This window comes from Micropterus salmoides, unplaced genomic scaffold, assembly GCF_014851395.1.
Source record: "Micropterus salmoides isolate LMB-PRFRI ecotype aquatic unplaced genomic scaffold, ASM1485139v1 Ms_hic_scaffold_14, whole genome shotgun sequence".
Classification (NCBI taxonomy): domain Eukaryota; kingdom Metazoa; phylum Chordata; class Actinopteri; order Centrarchiformes; family Centrarchidae; genus Micropterus; species Micropterus salmoides.
In genome coordinates this window covers 6,333,985-6,351,346 of record NW_024040485.1, presented here as the reverse complement: position 1 = coordinate 6,351,346, position 17,362 = coordinate 6,333,985, and the positions used below count along the sequence as shown (strand labels likewise).

General features: G+C 40.7%; 1 long non-coding RNA gene across 1 annotated transcript; it reads right to left on the bottom strand.

Moving 5' to 3' along the window:
- Positions 1-16,315: 16,315 nt before the first annotated feature.
- On the bottom strand, positions 16,316-17,109 carry LOC119901734. The gene is made up of 2 exons (XR_005444241.1): positions 16,949-17,109; positions 16,316-16,736 (listed from the first exon to the last, which is right to left on the bottom strand). It is a non-coding gene; the product is annotated as an uncharacterized LOC119901734 (long non-coding RNA).
- Positions 17,110-17,362: the final 253 nt, after the last annotated feature.

Here is a 17,362-nt window from a genome sequence, read left to right as displayed (position 1 = left end):
AATCCTGGATTTATAAAAGAAGGTCAGAGAAGAAATGAGATCCAAATGGCATTAAATTATGTGTATAACTTCTTTTGTTTTATCCTTGAAACACTGATGTCTGACAACTACAGCCAGCAGCTTCAATAATCCTCCTGGTTTCTTTTTCAGGGCAACTCAGGTTTTTGTTGTTTTGAAACAAAGCTGATCAGACTGGCAGCAGCCTCCTGGAAGCTTCAGACAGTCGAGTTTTTGGTCGGTTCACCGCAGCTCATCTCTGCCAGGAATTAACACGCTTACTGCTGCCTTTCACAGCAACAGACAGCAGCTCTTACATCCACATCATGGAGTAAAAACTTTTCACTAACTTCTCATGAAAGAAAGATGTGGCAGTGTAATCCTCACCTCACACTCTTTGCTATAACAATTAAACATAAAAATATTGCAGCAAAAATAACAGGCCAAGCAGAAATAATTGATCATGATTCAACAGAATAATTTGTGGCAGTTTTCATCTACATGATGATTTTTGCTAATCCATCTGAAGGCAATAATTAGAAGAACTTCACTCTGCTTTCTCTTTGAATTTCAGCATTAACTTCTCAAAGGGTAAATACATTAAACTAAGTACATGACTAAGCATTAAGTAGGGCGAGATAGCAAGAAGAATTACAAGTGTTTTATAGCAAGGACACTGTAATTACATTACCAATGCACAAAACCTACACACAGATAATTTGTCAATTTCACTGCAGCAAGATCGGATATTTTGGTGTTAAACAAATGAAATATGTTGACGAATATTTTACACATACATTTAGTCTAAACTCTGGAGACCTGTCCAAGGTGTACCCCGCCTTTCGCCTGTGTACAGGCTCGTCCCCCCATGAGCCTGTACACAGGATAAGAGGTTGACGATAAGTGAGTGTGATTCAGTCTAAACTATTTTGATATAAACATGAGTTTTTTCTCTGTGGCTTTAATAATAAATAAATAAATGACACACTGTTTCTGTTTAATATAAGTCAGTACAGATAAATGTGAAATGACATGCAAAAAGCAAAAAAGACTTTTGTGATTACCGCCTGGTCAGATGTGTTAATTATCACATTTCCTCATTATGTACAGAGAAAACAAATAGTAGTAGTCCTTAAAAACGTATTTGCTGTGAACAGTCATCCCAAATAGTACAGGCAGGCTAATAGCTAACTTAGTTTTGGTAGCTAAGCTAGCTAGTACTACCTCGTACTGTCATGGCACTCATTAAATACTCCACCATACATCCAAAATTGCCTCGAGGCCATTTAATCTCTCCAACTTCTGCGTCGCCCCTGCTTTATACACAGAGGCTCCCAATGTAAGTTTGTTAACATGGATCATGCTATAGAAAGCCGAAGTCCATCCCCTTTCGGTGGACCTCCATGGGACCTTAATTTGGAAAAAAATATGTATGGTACTAATTTTTTGATCCCGTTTGAATTGTGCTCTGAATTACACATACGATGATGGTTAATTTAAAATATACATTTAAAATTCAATAAAGTTGTAGTTTGATGTAAAACTGCTTAAGTATAAGACATTGCATATGTGAGATCGTTACTTTTTCTCTCAGTGACTGAAGCTAACGTCAAAGAACTTACATGAGAGGATGATGTGAAGTTATCTAGCTAGCAGCAACCAAGCAATGAACATTGCTAGCATTACCACGTTAACATGTTGGTGACGTATATTGTGCGAGACGAGAGATGTAGTTCAGTGAACGACTTTTACAAAAAACTAAATGTAACTTTACTGTTTTACAACAAACTGTAACTTTCTTGACGGACAAAATTATCTTTTTAATTGACAAACGTGTGTAACTCAGAGTTCAAACAGGATCAAAAAATGAGTTTTCTCTCTCCATCAGGGTTGGACTGGTCATCTGGCATACTGGGCAAATACCTGGTGGGCCAATGCACCTAAAGGGCCGATATAAGTAGATTATTTATTTATATAACTGTTAAAGAAAATGGGCCAACGTACCTGCCCAGAGAGCATGGACAGCGGCCCATTGGTTCATTTTCTATACTGACACTGGGCTAGCCCAATTACATCTCTTACTAGCCCCAAGTCCCTCCCCCTCTGCCCTCTGTTTCTTGTGTTGCGAGCCAAAAATAAAAAATAAAAGTGCAAAAATAACTGATTTGTTTGCTACCGGGACTGCAGTAGCTTCAAAATCAGCTGCAGTACCCAACATTGTGCACCCACGAACACTTGAAGGAGTAAAGCCGTGGCCACTGCCAGCCGGAGGAGGAGGCATGTGGTAGCGAAGCAGATCGTGACAAAGCGACCCTGATGGGCCGAGGGACAAAGTGAGCTGGTGAAGCGTGGAGGTTAAGCAGTAAGCAGGGAGTAACTTAACCTGTAGGGAAGGAACAGGGAGGCAGGGTCATTTACATTGGGGACGTTGGGGACATGTAGCAACACGGTCTTTTCCAAAAATAACTTGGGCTAAGAAACAAGCTACTGATTACTGCATCATATTCTATATTTGAGTTATATTTTTATTTTATGATTTGTCACTGGCCACCTGAATTTTGTTTCCCTTAAAATAAATAAAGACATTTCCACCATAAAGTGGTGCAGAAAATGTCTCAAATGAATGCAGGAAATCAAGGGCCAGATTTACTAAAGGTTTGCGTGAGCAAGAACGTGTGCAAAGCTGATATCACCAGTAAATTAACATGCAAGCTGATCTACTAACGGTGTGCACGGAGAATGACATCTTTCAAAACTGCAAGATAGCACCTGTTGTTCATTTACTACTTTTGCCTTAATGAATATGCAATTTGGGGTTATTGTGAAAAGTAATGGGAGGGTAACATGCAAATACATTTATTTACTACACGCCATTTGGTCTAACAAGCTTAAATGCAATTTCATGTGAGTGCAACAGCATCTGTATTTAATACGTTTGAAAGGAAGGTGCAAAGCGCCAAGTGTTGACAGACGGCTGCTGTTTTTGTTGCGAGAAGGAGACACAGGCATATTGAAAGAAAGGTAGAAATTAAAAATACTAGATAATATTCTTCTATATCCAATATATAGAAAATAATATTTTATTTTATTCGATGAACTATATGTCTATATGTTGTATTTTCCTTGAAGCTTGGGAAATACTGTTGTATTAACATTCATGCCAATAAACAAATTTGAATTGAACTGAATAGAGAAAGGGAACATTGTTGGCTGACCTAAGGGCTGATTTCAAGCCAGTTACTGTACAAGAAGGAGTCATGCAATACCTGCCATGCCCAAATGTCTTGCAACTATGCATTTCCTCGCTTCGTCACCCTCAAAGACCCCTCCTTTTCACCATCTACATGCTTCCCCTTGACCAGATAATCTGCCACAATGGTCAGTGGTCTCAGTTTCCACTGTTACAGTGATGACACAGCTGTATCTTAGCACCAAGCCATCCTTTTCAGCTTCCCCCTCTGTCACATATTAACTGCCTGAATGAAATAAAAATCTGGATGTCATCTAACCTACTCAAACTAAACAGCAGCAAAACAGATCTATAGAAGAGATGTACTCCTCAGTGTAGATGGATACTGCATCTCCCCATCCCACAACCTTGGTGTCATCTTGGACTCCACCCCCTCATTTGAGTCACATGTCAAACTCACCAAGTCTGCCTTCTACCAACTCAAGAACATCTCCAAACTTCACGTGTTACTGTTGCTCTGCCGTTTACTGTATTGAACACCCATTTACTACAGTAAGACAATATCCCTGCTAAATCCGTTGAACATCTTTGTGCACTTTACTGGAATACATATGGATTTCCCCGTAACAGAAAATACACTATTTATCGAATACTATATTTTGTGTTATTATGAAAAAGGATTTTGATGACAGTAGCAAATATATTGTTTAGGACTATATGTCATTTTTGACATACAGTCATTTTTGGCTAAAAATACAATGTTTGAAAATATCTCTAAGAAATACTTTTTTTAAAAGGCGAGAAGAAAAAGAGAAAACAGTGTAGATAACTGGAGTACATTGATTTCACCTGAGCTTATTACTATTATTATCCCCTAATGACCTCATTTCAGGAAAAGAGGGAAATAGGTTTTCATTATAACCTGAAAATAGCATTTCAATTCACCTCCTTCATTAAAAATGTTGTTGAAAGGAAATTCATCAGAGCCCAAATCATCCGTTATTAGAGCGCAGCCGCTAAGCTGGTGAGGAAATTAATTGTGCAGATCATAATTACCACCCTGAATATTGGTTGTATGCGTATGACTCTGCGTCTCCTACCTTCAGTCCAGAGAGAGAAAGAAGGTAATGAGTGATTATTTCTAATGATGCACAAGTGTAATATTGATTTATTTGGATTGATTTTTTTATTGTAATGTGATGATGTTGTTGTAATTGAATGTAGGTCTTGGCTTGTGAACATGGTGTGCAGGCATGCAAGATGGATGGATGGCTGGTCAGCCAGCAGAGTCGGGGGAAGATTAAATGATTCTGGAGGAATTTTATTTCAACGGCGTTTCACTTCCTGACAGGATTTTATCATTAGTTGACACAAACAGTGGATTATTTCCAATAATATACTGTGTTCAGACAGACTGGGCAACAGAAAGGATGCGAGACACACAATAGATTTAGACTCATGTAGCTGGATATCACACAGTCATTTATGGAATGAAAGGTTTGGGATTTCTTTAATTTAGTTTTATATACGCTGCTCAAATTAACTGAGGAAACACTTAAATCAAACATTATATCTCAATAAACAAATCGTTTAAAGTTCCACATTTTTACTGTACATTGTATAATTCATTGAGAACAAAATGACATAACATGTTGCATGACTTTCATCGAGGCAACTCATAATGTAACTCTGTATGGCCTTCATGTGTCTGTATACACTCCCGATAAGGTTTGGGTATGGATCTCCTTCTAGACCTGGATCAAGGCATCCGTGAGCTCCTAGATAGTCTGTGGTGCTACTTGGTGCAATTGGATGCACAATACATAACGTCCCACAGGTTCTCTGTTTGATTCAGGTCTGGGGAATGTGGGGACCAGTCAATTGCATCAGTGCCTTTATAATCAAGGAACTGCCTACCAGAGATGGGGACTTGAGTTTGAGACTCGGACGCAAGTTACACATTAGTCGCAAACACACAGTGACTCCAGACCACATCTTATGAGCTCGCTGTTATTCCCCTCCCTGCGTTACCTATATCCTACATCCGTAACATATACTACGTATCTGCTGCGCTCGGCCACACATGAGAGAGGACATTTCTGTAATGGTTCCCAGTCATCCAAGTCATAGTTATCCAAAGAAGGTTAAAGTTACAGGCAACTGGACTTGGTTGAAGATACTAGAAGACGTTTCGTCCCTCATCCAAAGGACTTCTTCAGTTCTGACAGACTGGTAGGGAAACTAAGCTATTTAGCCTCAGGATCACATTTGTTGAGTTTCCTGGGAAGTGATGAAGGACTGCATTGTAAGTGGGGGATAAGTGGTGGCGAAGACCCCCTCTTCTGTTCAGCGACGGCCTTTCAACACCGGTGTAGATGGCTTCCTTGACAACTCTTTCAAACCAGCCATCCTCTTTGTCTTAAATGTGCACCTGGTGATCCTCAAATGAGTGTCCCTTAAATGTTCAGATGTAAATAAACTGCTGAGTCTTGACCTGAGGAGTTGGCCCTTCTGTGTTGAGCCATGCGTTTGTGCAGTGGTTGTAGTGGGGTGTACCAGGATCTGTCTTAGCATGGTCTTGGGTTTAAAACACACAGGGATGTGGTGTTTGTTAAAATGAGTTTTATCTGATACTCCAGACACATGGGTGATGGTGTTTTCTTTCTGTAGCTATTGTAGACATTCTATAGCCTTTTTCTTGTATCCGCTGGATATGTATGGATATGGATATTGTATCCGCTGGTTTGCGTCCATTAGTATTGTGTTGACCTTGTCCTGGTAGTCCACTGTGTTAAGGACTACCATGCATCTTCCTTTGTTTGCAGGTAAGGTAGTGATATCTTGATCCTTGCTCAGGCTGGAGAGGTTGGAAGGGGGTGCCTTCGCATTAGAAAGGGCTGCTATCTTTAGCCTGAGCTGTTCTGCTTCTGTTTCTGTTAATTTGGTGTTTCTAATGGCCAATTCTGTAGCTGTGATGAGGTCCACTATAGGTAGCTGCTGTGGTGTGATGGCAAAGTTTAATCCTTTAAGGCCAAAACGTCTTTCTCTGGATGGGTGAGTTCCCTATCTGATATGTTTTTCACCCATCTGTTATCTGTTTCCTGCGTTGTGGGGTTGTCGTCCTTTTTCCTCCAAGAAAATTCTCCTATTTTGTTTGCATAACTGGCTCTTGACTGTAGGTTTGGGTATTTCCGGGTCTGTCTAACCATGCTCTTGTTGCGTTGAGATAGCTGTGCTTTCTTGATGAAATCCAAGACCTGTTCCAGTACTGTACTGGGCAGATGTGTTTCCAGTTTTTGGTATACATTGTCTGATTCTTTATTCAGGGCTTGAATGGTGAAGTGGATATGTCTCACTCTCTCATTCAGTAGCTCCTGTTGCGCTTTCTCCAAGATTATTCCGGCACTGTGTCCTTTCACTGTGGAGGCTAGGCTGCTGGGTATGATTTTGTGTTGTCGGCATCTCAGGTTAAATCGTTGGTGGTTCATGTAGGCTGCAATTTTGTGAGAGAGGACAGCAAACAAACCCAGACACCGGCAGCTGCTGTGTCATTTATCATAAAGTTTGGCTTTGTAATCCGGTACAATTACTAATTATTTGTTTAAAAATGTAATCAATAACGTAATCCAAGTACCACAAAATAAAAGTATTTTTAGTTACTTTTGGATTACTTCAATGCCAAATAGGCAAATGAAGACAAGAGAAGTATCAATTATGTGTTTTCTGCTCAGTGTATTTTTAGAGAACATAGAATAACAAAATCTCCTATTCCCAAAATCCATATTTAAATGTTTTTATATGATATGCTTTGCACTATGTCACCACTATGGCACCATCTGGCCCATCAATGACAAAAACATTGTTTTGTAGATATTCTTGATGGTATTTAAGTTTGTTATTTGGAAAACCATTTTACAATTCTGCACTTGTATTAATTTAGCATCCAATACATAGTGTTTTTGGGACTGATTACTGTACAAAAACACAACTTTCTCCACTGATTCTGGTGAAACTGGATCATATTTGATGGGGAAATATTAGAAATATGGAGAAAATATTTTTCTAGTTCTCTGATGTCCCCCAGCTGCTCTGCCTCAACTCTGTGATTCACAGAGTTTCCTGATGGACAGATATCTTTACTTGTTGTTGAAGTTACTTAACAAGCTAACTAGCTGCTGTTATTAGCTCAGTTAGCTGTGCAACCACTGGTCAAATGAGCTTACTCTGCCCGTACTGGGAGATCGGAGCACCGGGGGAGTGTTAGTGTTTACCGTAGAATGTAACAAGTTACACGGGGTGTGGTGCCTGATTGGGAACCGTAGCCGGGCGAGCAGGCAATGAAACCTCGCTCAGCAGCCTCCCAGTGAACAGGACCGAACACAGCCTCAACGAACAACAGGGAATCCAGTAACTTACTGAGATGATTTACACAGAGCTTCTGTGATAGCTTTACTTTTTGCTAAACTGCTAACTGTAGACTATCTACCTGTATCTGCTAGCAGTCCTATAAGCTTACTCAGCCCCGGGTTGCCAAGAGCCAAACCTGGCAAAAAAAAACACATTCGTACTGTATCCCCAGTGGTCAAACTGGCCTCTGTCGGTCTCGGAGGTCCAGCTGCCGTGTTCACTCACTGGGAGCTGGAACCAGTCTGCACAGAGTCTGCATGATGGGTTGGGGGCGTAAACACACATTCTGCGCTAATGGCGACTGTAAATGCCAATCAATGTCTGCGAACGTCCCTCCCTAGCTTTGGGTTCTTACCTATATAAAAAACACATTGAGGCAAATGGCACAGTGTTTTCTGTTTCATGGAAACTTTCTGCTTAAAGTAATGAGTAATCCCCGATTTTACAAAATGTATCTGTAAATTGATCACGTCTATTTTTTCTGTACTGTAACGGAATACAGTTTCATTTTTTTTGTATACTGATTACGTAACGGCGTTACATGTAATCTGTTACTCCCCAACCCTGCTCCTCCATGCTCTTGAGACCAAACCTTCTTGTGCCGGCTTGTATGGATGTGCCATCCTGGAGAAGCTGGACCACGTGTGCAACCTGAATGGGCTGCAGGTACCGCCTCATGCTACCAGTTGTGATAAGGACACTAGCAAAATGCAAAACTAAAGCACCCTCAGTCAGGAAGGATAAGGAGCGAGCAATTGCGGCCACCACCTGCAAAACCATTCCCTTTTTGGGGGTTGTCTTGCTGTTGCCTCTCCAGTGCAGCTGTTGTTACTTTCATTTGCACCAAAACAAGTGATACTGATTCACAATCGTAAATAATTCCTAACTGGCCAGACTGATGTCCCCGAAGTTACACTGACTTTATGTTAGAGCTAGAAATAGTTTGATGTTTCATTTAAAGGGTACTGATGTGTACCAGAGTTGACCCTGTTTACATAACATGCTTCAGGTCACAGACAGTATATCAGTTAAAATGACAATGTTATGGACAGATAAAAAACAGCTGTGTTGAATCTGGTGTAGAGAAACTTAACAAAATAAGTTACTGTTCAAATAAGTCCATTTGAAGGCTTTGTGTCCAATGATGGACTAAAGGATTTAAAGGGTGTCACGCCTCCTGGACCCTGACCCCCTCCGGTGACTGTGTGTGTGTGTGTTGCTGTGTGCTTGGTATATGCCTGTCTCCCCTTCCTTGTTTCCCAGAGCTGGTGGGCATGGCCTTCAGTTCCTCACGGCGGTGGCGCACCTGTTGGCATTACCTCATCTCCACTCCCTACTTAACCCTGGCCAACATTCCAGTCCTCGCCAGATTGTTATGTAACAATAGTATGCTTCACCCCAGCCTCAGATCAAGTCTAGTAACCCTGTGTTTCTGTCGGCCCGCTCACACCATCTGTTTCTCATCTTCAGGAAACCCGCCCTGCTTCCCTGGATCTCAGGTCTTCCCTGCCCGTCAGCACAACCCTCAGGAGTGCCCTCCACCTCGCCTCGCCTGCCAGCTTCCCCTGCTTGCCCTCTCGGAGCCCGGACCTTGCCCCTCTCCTTTTCCCTCTGTCATTTCATAAATAAAACTCTTTTGTTCATCCCCAGCTCCAGTCTGCTCTTGGGTTCTGTTACCAGCCCTGACACTCTGTCACCTCAGCTGAAAAATGTGTGTTGGCTGTTTCACTGACATAAAACTATTTGTCATTCTATTTGTATATCATTTTAAAAAATTAGGTAGTTGTTAGCTTTAGCCCTCTAACATGAGATTAACCTTTCTTGTCTCTGTTGGTTCAGCAGTGATGGAGCTGCAGAGATTAGAAGACAGAGCAAGGTAGACAGGTATAATTATTTTCTTATTTTAAGACTCCGTATCTACTCATTCAGGTAGTCTTTGTAAGAAAAATGTCTGAATAAAGCATGAACATAATGTCAGACAGGAGCAAAACTATACACCGGCTTATCTTGCCTGATTCGCTAACAATGGAAATATCTCTTTCAAGATCATAGACATCAGAGCTCCTTCAGCTTTCTCAAATATGTGAAGGACATACAATTACTGTTTATCTCTGTTTTATGTTGAAATACTTGCTCGCCTCATGTTTCTTGGTTAACTTCACATCCTGCCTTTGTGTGTTTTCCCCATGTGGGATTGTCAGCTCCGGCCTGATTAACTTCATCAGCACCTCATTATCCTCCCTTTACTTGTGTATATAGTCAGTGTGTTCCCATTTCTCAGTGCAGGTTCGTCCTTACGCAAGCACTCCAACCCTTTCTGAGTTTTTCTCAGTGTTGTTGGACTTCCATTTTATTTATTGGGACTTTTTTGTTGTACTTTGGATTTTCTGCCTGCCGCTGTTGGATTTGTTTGCCTGATTTGAACTGTTTTCTCTGGACTTGACTTTTGCCTGCGTTATCATCCATGTAAGCATCTGGTTCATTGTCTTTACCATTAAATCTGTACCTACTTTTCCTCCGGCGTCTGCATTTGACAACCATGACACTAAAAGCTTATGTCTATATTATTCCTTTCATTTTTCCTGGTATGATAGGAAACTTGATCCTGAATTGAGTTTTAACTGAGAGGAACTGTCTGCAAACATTATAGAAAGTCCCACAGTACCATCCTCCTCATTCTATCACTGACACTGATTTTGGTATACTAAAACAAACATCTTGCTTATTGAGAGACAGTCACAAATGACGCTGAGTCAATGGAGACATGTTAACCACCTGTTGAATCTGTGAGTACTGCTGGTGGAGAGAGGTTTGATCAGAGGCATGAAATTGTTCAGTTACTCTGGTTTGTGATTCAAAAGGCTGCAGGATGCATTAGTGCCATTTTTCACAAGCAGATTTATACCAAGGGATCAAGACCAAAGTCAATAAGATTAAAAATTATTTATTTTAATTAGGGATTTATAATTGCAAAGATGAAATGTTGCTTCAAAATTTAACCAATCTATATTCAAAAACCAGGCTTGATTCCTGAATGTCTATTTGATGGGGACGAGCAGTTAATAACATTAAGTTTACACAAATTAAAATGCATTTAGAAGACAGACAAAATGTATTTGTACCTTATCTTATTTTATTTGTTCTGTAGTGGTTCTGAAATTTGGCGGACTAATACAACCTCAGCACATTGGACCAACTGAGGCTGTTTTAGTTGACTAGCTTTATATGGGTTTAAAAAAACAGACCATATTGACTTGACCTTTGGTATGAGGTGATGCTATTGATAAAGTTGATAGTTTTTACACCTGGACTGACATATAACCGTTTTATTGACTAATGAACTGACTCCCTTTATAATGGCTGTGGGGGAAGTGTTGTAGAGCATGACATTGGCCCAAAGCTTCACTGCAGGACTGAATGAATGAGTGAAAGGTGAGTGTCAGTTTCACTGACTGATTTTTTAGGTTTGGATCCAGCTGAGGAGGCCTGAGGAGTGTTGTGAAGCGTGATATTAGACCCTGAGCACACCAGGAGGCTTCAGAGTCCTAACAACCTCTGAGCATCTCCGACCCATCAGCTGTGACGGACAGCTGCTCTCATCTAGAACAAAATGCTGCTAAAAGACAGAAACTGTCTCAATAGTATGAAATGACGAGGAGCAGGTCGGCGGACTAAACCTGCTATTAGGAAAGAGTCTGTCTACAGATTACTGGACGGTTTGAGAACACTGATGGATTTAGACGAGACAGAAAAGTGAACCTGCTAAAAGGAAAGTGAACCATCCACAGATCTCTAGACTACATGATGACACTAAAAGTCTAGGTTGACTGCCTTTTCACACCAAGTGGCAAGAAGGTAAGATATTCATTACTATTGGCATTGTGAAATAGGTGTGGTGCTGGAGGCTTTGTGGTGTATATACTAGGGCTGTCATGGACTAAGGATTTACATAGTCGAATCAGAATCTTCAAGTCCTGGCTATAGTCGACTGATAGTCGAATCATGTGTGTTTTTGTGCACATCGATTGCGAGCCGAAGCTAAACTGAGGCTTATTGTTGACCAATTTGTCTATCTCTCTCTCGCCTGCCTGGTCTTATGCAGCGTTTTGCGTGCATGCCGTGCTGCCGACACCTGTATGCACATCGCATACAGGTGTATTATATCATCTGTTTAAAAATGATATAGTATTCTTTTTGTGGTTAATCAACGCTGATAAATTATCCGAAAGTCCCGCTAGGTGCGGACATCTCAGCACAACACCAGTGAGGCTGTGGCTCTGTCTCTTCAGCAAGTGTTCCTCCTGCCACTACACACATACATGCAACGCCTACACATGCGCACTGACGACCCAGGGTTAGGGTTACAATTTTGGATTTTTTCACGCACTTTAAAAACATTTATTGAAATGTTTTTTTCTTTTTGCATGTTTATGTTTGCATGCTGCGAAGCTTCGACTGTGAGATTGACAGTCAAATAAGGCTCCGCCCATCAAAGCATCGAATCTTCGACTATTTGGGGTCAGCCCTAGTATATACAATTAGATGGTGCAACACAGACTACATTATATAGCTTCCTCCATTTTGGATTCTCCAAGTCTCACTCAAGTATTAGCACTGTCCAGACGTTCTTAATTTGGTCGACAGTACATATTCAACATGTCATTCACTAAAGCTAAACTCTACATAAGAACACAGGATTTACTTCGATCCCAAAGTAACTCCTCTGAAATTACATTAAATTGCTTTTATAAATGTTGGTCTGACAGAGACCTAAAACTTGAAGGTGCATCAATCAGCAGCTGTGTGAACTGAGCAAGGAACTACTCCTTTTCTGCTAATTCAACGTACTAAAAACTTAAGAATTTGCCCCCTGTCCTTTTGAACGAAGAAGGATTTGAAAGGTGTTCCACTTCTCACCAAGCTTCACAAGCCTAAACTTTAACCTGTAAAAAAAAAAAAAAAGAGAATGACAAATGTTTCAAAAGTAAAACGTGGGATTACAGAGGAGTGATATCTGACTGAGGGTTTTTTATCACAGGTTGGTTGGAGTAATTTTATTAAATACTGCAATACTGATGTTATGGTCTCAAGGCCCAAACCCATAAAAAGGAAATTGCCCACATATACATTTGGACAATTATTCATTAATAATAACCTACTTCACACTCTTTGATAATAACATAATTTCCTGCTCTTCACTAACTCTTAATGCATTTAGCGCTGCCTCAGGCTACATTCTCCATTTAGATTAAGGTTCTCCTTCACGTATGTAATTTCCTCCTCTGCCTCTTTTCTCTCTCATTGTGTCTGTGCAGGCATCTTCCTACCTGTTTCTCTCCATCTGTCCATCTGCCTCTCTCACCCTCATCTCTCATTAGCTTGTTATCCATCTTCTTTCTCTCACTTTCTTCTTGTCAGTGTCAGTCATTTTTCTCTGCAGGGCTTCTTCCTGTCATAACTGACACTTGTTTCCCCTCCACCAATCTCCTGCTGACAGCAGCGGGGCTGATCTGAGCAAACTATTTCTCCCCTCATGTAAACATCCATTACTGACCACAGAGAGGGGAGAGGGGGTGGGGTGTAAGATGCCACAAGGCTGACATATTTCAGGTGTCTTGAACAAAACAAACCTTGTGAGAGCTTTGACCTCAATTCCGCAACAGGTGAGGGCAGGAGCTCGCTAAAGACACGAGAAGACATGAGCAACAGCAGCACACGTGGTAGCACCAAGTGAGGCGACAAGAAAAAACTGATATGATCGGTACAGCAGCAATAGTAACGTTTGTTACTAGAATACAAAAGAACTGACAGTTCATTGCACAGTAGCAGTTACCTCCATCAGACATAATCAGTATTATTAATTGATTGATATAACCTTCATCATAACTAAAGTTAATATAAAATTAAAGCTGCAAGCACTGTTGGGTGGGCATTCGCACACATAGTGTTTCAGGGTGTGACGCGGTCGCGCCGTATATTCCGCAGCTCTGCCAATGCTGCTCTGAATTGTCACAGGCTTCAAACACGAAGGACTTTGATAGTTGGCCAACCTGCTAGTAGTCCATCGTAGCATAAAACATGACATTTCCTGTTTCCACCAGCAGGTGGCGCTATGACTTTGAGTAAATGATAGGATTTGGCTGTGTTCAGGGGGGGGACTGTGATATCAAATTATATGAAATTAGGTATAGATGTGAGCATGTTGAAGTTATATTGAAGTTATGACAAATTCCTGTTTCTTGGCGAAACATCGATTTTCGAAGCGTGGACGAAAACTCACTGTTTGTACAACTTTTAATTGACAATGGGTTTAGACTGCACAGTGAAAATTTGAAGTCAATCGGATAAAATACAAAATTTTTCGCCCCACCTGAATTATGTGCAAAGTTTGGTGAGTTTCTGAGCATGTTTAAGCCCCCAAAATTGAGGTTACTGCGCAGAACGAAAGAAAAAATCCCTTCAGTTCCAATAGGAACCTCTCATGTTTCATGCTCGGGTACCAATTACTTGTTCACAGTGGAGTGACACAGATGGCACTCAAGAGTATCTTCAAGGTAATCTTTCACACGAATTATTGCATGTTTTGCAAGTGAAAGTTCAAAGAATTAGCCCGCTGCCTCAGTAGAATGTCAAAATAAAGGGTGATGCTGGAATATTTTGTGTGCACGTTCTGTTCATGCTGATAATTAATCATGTTGTGGGTACTCACGTTCCATCTGGTCCCCACAAGGTTACCATCCATTTTAATGTTAAGGTTTCAATTGTTCTTAGGTTAAGCCTTGGGTTTAGGCATGTGTAGATGTTATGGTTATGATTGATGTAAAGATGATTAAAAGGCTATCACAGGGGGGGAAAACTATTGTTTTTTCTTTAATTTGTGCTTTTATCCTGTAAAAACATGAGAGCTGTGAGAGTGAACTAAAATATAAAATTAGGAGCTGTAAAACAATGAGTGGAAAGACGCTAAAATGCTCAGTAGGGTTAAGGGGAACTGCAAAGTTGGTGATTATTCTCTGGGTTTGTCACAACAAACAACCTGTTAACTTTACACATACTTTGATCTATTTTTTATGCAAAAATATTGATTAGTGTAGCTTTAAAGCAAATTTTGTTGCCTATCCTTTTTGGAGCCATATTTATTTGTACATATTTTATTCAGTCTTCTTTTAGCTCTAGTTTGGTGTCAGCCAACTCTGGAAGGCTCCAACTGACCAAACTATAAGTGCATGCATACAATAAGAAACAGAGTTGGACCTGTACTGCCACAATACCACAAACATGAGAGGTAGATTCTTGGAGATTATAGTAACACTGATGTTCTGTAGCAGCAGATGAAAATCTTGTCAATATTCTCTTTTCAGGTTCAGCTTTAATATTTCCTGTCACGAAACACATTTTACATCCTACCTTCCACTCATTACTTTATCTTGGATGTAACATCAAACTGATCAAGATTTAATGAAGCCTTGGATGATGTAATCTTGCAACGCCAACTGTCAGGTCCTTTTTTTTTATGTCATGTCAGATTCTTGCTCACGCTGGACTCAGTCTACACTGACACTAATGCTCAGGCTGACACAAACTAACTTAAACACCTCGTTTTGCATCAGCACTTTGCTGAAAAGGTCAATCATATGACAATTCAGCATTTTTATAGGCAAGCTGCACCGTCCCTCAGACCTCAGGACTGTCTCAGCATTCACCATCAAAATGTCACCAATCATCTGGAAGGCAAATAATGTAGTAATATAGTGAGGAGAGGATGTTTGATTATTTCATTTTGGTCTTCTTTTTTATATCTTCCCTCTATGTTACCCTCCTCTCTCTGTCTCTAAAAGTGCAACCTGCAAACACATTTAATTCTCCTCAAAGGTGTTACATAGCAGCCGTGATTCAGCGGGTCATTTATTCATAGTTGCACTCATTTATGTTCTGCCAAGACTAATTAGATGCTTAATATTCCTTTCTTGTCACGGTGGAATTAATTAATGCCCTGACCTGACCAAAGAGGAGGGAAAAAGCTCACACTACATTATGAGGGGTTTTTTTCCCCCTCCGTCTGAAATGGATAAATATTAAAATGAAAACTGAAGCCGTTTTCTTCACATTCAGCAGTTCAGAAGCGTGAATAAATAAATGATGTGAGCATAATTAACAATAAACTTGATTTTCGAATAAATATAATAAAAGATGAGATTTTAAAAATACCCTCCTTGCAAACCTAAGGCTGCTTGTGAACAAGCATTAAAGGGTCGGTTAATCTAAATAAAAGAAAAAGATATTTTCTCCCTTAACCTCTGGTGGTATCTAGCCGTGCAGAACGTTTTGGTTGTATTTGTACAGGTCCAGAATACACGAATGAGTGAATTATTTCTAATGTCTGAATTCTTGTTATGATCCCATGATGTCTATGGATTCAATTTCCAGATGTCCAGCTATAAAAAGTTTCTAGCTGGACCTGCAAGTTTAGAAAACAGTTTAAGATTTTGGGAAATATGCTTTATTTTTTGCCATGAGTTAGATGAAAAGATTGATAGCATTGTCATGTCTGTACAGCAAATATGTAACTATAGCCAATAGCAAGTTAGCATATGTGGCAGAAACCAGTGGTCTATAACACTCGGGAAGCTGAAAGTGTCCGACAACGCCACTTGGGATAGGCCCAAGACCCTTAAAGCACACAGATCGTTTTATCAAAATTAGGGGGCAGAGACAATCAAGTAATTATAAAAAAAATATACAATTTTATTCTTTTGTCATATTAAAAACATATGTAATGCGTATTAGAGAAAAAAAACACAAACACCAATCAAATCAACAAACCCACATGCGTAATTAAAGGATCAAAATCAAACAAAGAAAAAAAACAAACCCACATGCAGTATACATCCAGTTAATACCAATATTTACAGAGACAATGTCTGGATATTCAAACACTTAGAACGTATCACTCCAAACCAGTTCTGTGCATCCAGGGCAGATATATATCCAGACACTGTATCAATACACAGCAAAGTTTTATACCGATATCCAGAACAGCAGGAGTGGGAGGAGAAACGCGCCGGGGAGTGTTAACCTCTTAGATAACTGTGGCACCCAGCAGCCTCGACAGCAGCATGCACACGGCTGTAACTCAGTCCCGCTGTGATGTGAAAACACCATTAAAAACAGGGCCACGATAAATTGTAGCAAACAGGCAAACAAGGTACTCACCGCTTTACGGGACACGCCACCCTCAGACCCCGGCAGGGGGGCAAGCAATCCGCGCAACCACATAGCACCCAACTATAACAAATAAGACTATCAGATCTTAATAAACACCAGATAGGACGAAGAGGGAGGCATGCAGCTTACCGAGGCACCCAACGCCAGCAGCCCAGATATTCATCTATCCACACGGGGAATATCCACGGCCGAAACAAAGTCGGCTCTATGAGAGAACGCTCATTAGTGCCACCCGCCCAACAATGCAAACACTGAAAGGAACAAAAATAACAGGGCTTCCTTATCACTCCGCAGTAAACCTTTGGCAACGGCAACAAACGTGCAGCACGCCAGCCCAGACGCGTCTCCACACCCAACAGGAGAAGACAGAAACCTAAATGAGTCTACCACACAGGCTTAAAAAGGCAGCTCTCCACCTCTCCCAATCAAGAGGATGAGCCCAGGTGTGCTGGTGCGCCTTCCCGTGCACAGGTAAGAGGGAGGGAAAAAACCTCATGCTGCCACATCTACCCCCATTTTTTGGGTCGTCTTCCCGACGATAAA